The 5023-nt window shown below is 39.9% G+C and overlaps 1 pseudogene; it reads right to left on the bottom strand.

Annotated features, from left to right (window-relative positions):
• Window positions 1-977: 977 nt before the first annotated feature.
• On the bottom strand, window positions 978-1592 carry LOC127194900 (60S ribosomal protein L15-like; annotated as a pseudogene).
• Window positions 1593-5023: the final 3431 nt, after the last annotated feature.

Here is a 5023-nt window from a genome sequence, read left to right on the forward strand (position 1 = left end):
TGGGTCTCAGAATATGTCCCGACCCATTGCTGGGTGGAATCTCTCAGAAGTCATCTATGTTGGGTCATGATGTAGCACTATTCCCAATTTCCTAAGAGCCAAATTGACTTCTGAAGAGGTTGTACAAGTTTGCACTCTCACCAGCAGTGAAGGAGTGTCCCCCTTTCTCTGCATCTTCGCCGACATGTGATTTCACTTGAGTTTTTGATCTTAGCCATTCTGGCATGTGTAAGGTGGAATCTCAGAGTCCTTTTGCTTTGTTTGTCCCTGATGACTATGGACACTGAGCACTTTTTTTTTCTTTTAAGAATACGTTTACTCCATGAGTTTGTTTCCCTTAAGTTTCTGCATTCTGACACAGCTTAACACATACATTTATATTTTTACATACATATAAAATAAAGTAAGTAAAGCAGGAAGAACCAAGAAACAACCAAGGAATCACATAAATGTTACATTCATAGTGTTTTTGCTTTTTGTATTTGGAAATCTTGAAGAAAATATATTTACTGTCTTGGTGAGTCTAAAATTCTGAATGTAAATCAATATCTATATCTCAGTTTTATAAACTCACAACATTTATCTAGACCTAAGAATATCTTAACACTTAAACAACTAAGCTTAATTCTAAAACTAAACTAAGTGGTCTTCAACCTCATCAGAGACTTGAGAAGGAATAAAATTAATTAACCAAGTCCAACAGGAAGTACAGGTTAGCAGCTTCCAAATTAAAAAAAAATGACAGAGACAGTTTCCCACCTGAACAGTCACCCAAAACTCTTTATTACATTGGAGCATCATCTTCATCCTACTGGCCCAGTATATCTGACAGACATATTTATGGCAGGAACTATTGAGAACTTGCTTACCCTGTCTTAGCAGGGTTTGGCCATCAACTCTGCCTGCATACAAGCTTGCCAATTTTTTGACTGTCCTAAATTATTTATTGGGTGTGAATTTTACAAACATTGCGGGTATTAGCAGTAATGGTGGAGCTGGAGAGTATTGTGTCTTCTCCAGGCTGCAGCATGAAAACTACCCATAGTGTGGGGGAACTTGTGACCCTTTCCAAGGCCACAGCTCTTGCAGTGAACAGAATGTCAGCCGATACATCTCTCTGTGTTTGTGGACTGGTCTGGTGATCCACTGGGTGTCAGGATGTCTTCTGATAGCTTTATGGAATGGATCAATGAGGATAACTTCAAAAAATTTATATATGGAATCTTCACCAACCCAGTAAGAGTTCAGGACTCTCAAAGCCCCATGATGGTGTCCAGCTCTCTCCTCATCAACAGACTGAGGGCTTCATGTAAATGTTAGCTGGTTAACACCATGGTGCATGGCTTGCCTTAAGTTGCTCCCTTAGGAACTGTGTGATTGTGGCCACCATGACGAACACACATCCTGTAAATGACATAACCTTTCTTGCTCTTGTAGCCCAGCCTTTGTTCCTTATCAGGCCAAGTGGTATGGGAAGCCCTGTGCAGCACAGAGGGCTGTAGCTATTGCCAACAGCAAACCCTCAGAAGAAAGCTCACCACATCAGCTTGCTTCTGCCTCCATAGCTCCTGGATGTGTTTATATGCATCCATCTTGGCTCACCTAATGGCTGCCGCCACGGGAAATGAACCAAGCTTCATTTTAGGTAGAATCTGTCTGTGGCAAAAATAAAGACATTCTGTCAAGTGCATGGTTTGGCACCTTAGAAGCATCTCCATAAGGAAGTTCTTTGATGTTCATCATCTTCTTTGAGGTATACTTGGTGTTGCCAGGAGTTAACTGGTATTATTGTCAAAGAGTCCTTAAAAAAATAAAAACATCCTTAAAGTACATATTCTGTAGGACTTTGAGGTTTTTGCAGACCTTTTCTAATTATTTTACCTTACCTATCTATAGAATCATGTTTATCTGCTACAGCTAGGGTGTATATTCTTGTGACAAGATAAAAAATTCAGATACTTTCTCAGAAATTTGGCAATAGTTCTACCTCAAGATGCAGCTATGCCCCTCCTAGACATATGCCCAAAAGATACTCCACCATATTACAAGGACACTTGCTCACCTATGTTCAAAGCAGCTTTATTCATAATAGCCAGAATCTGGAAAAAATCTACATGTCCATCAACTGAAGAATGGATAAAGAAACTGATAGATTTACACAATGTAATACTGCTCAGCTATTAAAAACAAGGAAATCTTGAAATTTGAAGGCATATGGTTGGAATTAGAAATGATCATCCTGTATGAGGTAACCCAGTCCCAGAAAGGCATGCATGGTACATTCTCACTTATAAGTGGAAATTAGCCCAACTTAGATGTCCTTTGAGAGACTCCACCCAGTGGCAGATCAGGACAGATACTGAGACTTGAAGCTGTACAGTGGGCTGAGTGCTGAGAGTGCTGAGAATTGTAGGGAAGAGTGGGGGTATGGAAAGTCCAGAAGGGAGCAGGCAGATATATTGGATGAGAAGGCTGAGGAAGATACGCCAACATAATAGAGAGTTTTAGGTGACTATTCAGGTAGAAAACTGTCTCTGTCATCTTTTCATTTGGAGAGCTAGTAACCTGAGTATTCATGCACTCCTGGTATACTCAGGAAATCAAGTTTATTTCTTTTCAAGTCTCTAATGAAGTTGAAGACCACCAATGGTTTTACAATGAAGCTTAGTTGTTTAGGGGCCAAGATGTTTTTAGATCTAGATATGTGTTTTAAGTTGATAATGACAAAATCTGATGGAAATTGAGTTACACTCAGAATTTTAGATGCACAAAGATAGGAAAGATGTTTTCTTCAAGGTTGTCAAATAAAAATAGCCAAAACACTAAGACTGTAACATTTATATAATTCTTGATTGTTTTATGGTATTCTTGCTATAGGAAGTTTATTGTGTATATGTGTAATAATATAAATGTATATGCATAAAGTAGAAAAATAAAAATATGAATACATATTATTACATATGATGTACAACTTTTAATATGCCCCATATTTATACTTTGTAAATGTAAGTGTTGTTTTCTCAGATGAAGGGATGAGATGAAAACCATAGACAAGCTTTACTAAAACATGATTTGGCCTGACCCCAGAGTGGTTTTAACTACAAATCCCTAGGAAGTGACCTAGAAGCATCTCTCTGTTCAATTTAATATTCTGCAAGACCAGGACTTGTAGGCTTCAGCTTCCGCCCTTTGTTTGCTCACCTAGGTCTTGAATGTTTTCAGCCTCTGAGAGGTACTGCTGAATGAGATCATCCTCTCTAGTTCTTTCTGAACTCTGGCTGGCTTGCCAACTCAATTGTTCTAGCTCAAAATTCCTCTCCAAGCTGACTGATTGAAACTGACTTTTCTCTACTTCTCATTGAATTATTCTGTTTGGAAACCCTACCTATGGAGCCCGTGAACTGAACTGCACTGAACCGCCTGTATCAAGCTGTACAGTATTGACTAAACAAATTCTACTGTCTGTACTATTCTCTTCTCCTCTGCTCTCTCTGTGCTGTTTTTTTTCTGGGGAAGGAATTCTTTTCATTTTAATTAAATATATTGATTTGTCCATCTTACATCCAAATCAAGCCCCTCCATCATCTCCTCCTGGTCCCATCCTCCCACTGTGTTTCTCCTCTTCCCCTTCCCCTTCTCCTCAGAAAAGGGAAGGCCCCTCACACAAACCCATTTCGGCATATCAGTCCCATTAGGAATATTCTTCCACTGAGACCAGAAAAGGGTCTGGGGAAAAGTGATCCAAAAGTAGGATACAGAGTCTATATCAGAGTCAGTCCCTGCTTCATTTGTTAGGGGACCCACACACAGACCATGCTGCCCATTGCTTACATATGTATTGAGGTCTAGGTCCAGGCCACGCATGTTCTATGCTTGGTACTTCAGTCTCTGTAAGTCCACATTGACCTTGGTTTTTTGACTCTTTGGTCTCCTTAAGGAGTTCTTGTCTCCCCCAGGACATTCTATTCTTTCCACCACACTTCCACAAGACTCCAACACCTCCACCTAATGTTTGACCTTGAATCTCAGCATCTTTTTTAATCTGATGCTGGGTGGGACCTTTCAGAGAACTGTTATGATAAGCTCCTGTCTGCACATGTAGAAAAGTATCATTAATAGGGTCAAGGGTTAGCTCTTTCCTATGGTGCAGTCTCAGGTTGGACCAGGCAATAGTTGGACATTCCCTCAATCTATGCTCCGTATTTATCCCTGCATATCTTGTAGGCGGGGTAAATTTTGGGTCAAAGGTTTTGTGGGTGGGTTCATATCTCCATCCCCCTGACAGGAAATAATGCCTGGCTAGGCGGTGCCCACATCAGTCTCTATGTCTCCTATAGTAAAGAATCTCATCTAGAGTTACCTCATATCCTCCTAGAGCCTACCTTGTCACAGGTCTCCAGCTGCTCCAGAGATGCCCTGTCACTTCCCATCACTGCTCTCCCTGCATCTGATCACTATCCATGTTCCCCACCCTAAACACTCTCCTACCCAATTCCATCTCTTCTTCCAGTTCCAATGTCTAGTCTGTTTCCCATTCTTAGTGGGATTCAAGCATCCTCCTTTGGGTTCCTTGTTATTTAGCTTCTTTGGTTGTGACTTGTAGTTTGGTTTTTCTGTACTATATCCATTTATAAGTGAGTACATACTATGTGTGTCTTTCTGGGTCGGGCTTACCTCATACAGGATTTTTTTTCTAGGTCTATCTATTTGCCTAAATATTTCATGATTTTCTTGTTTTTAATATAAGAGTACTATTCCATTGTATAGATGTACCACATTTTCTTTATCAATTCTTCAGTTGAGGGACATCTGGGTCATTTCCAGTTTTTAATCATTATGAATAAAACTGCTGTGAACATAGATGAACAAGTGTCCTTGTATTACAGTATAGAATCTTTTGGATATATGCTCAGACTCATTGCAATAGGAGAAACTTCCTGAACAGAACACCAAGATCTCTAGCACTAAGATCAACAGTTAATAAATGGCACTTCAATAAACTGAAAGCTTCTGCATGCAGTGT

The sequence above is a fragment of the Acomys russatus genome, chromosome 10, assembly GCF_903995435.1.
Source record: "Acomys russatus chromosome 10, mAcoRus1.1, whole genome shotgun sequence".
Classification (NCBI taxonomy): domain Eukaryota; kingdom Metazoa; phylum Chordata; class Mammalia; order Rodentia; family Muridae; genus Acomys; species Acomys russatus.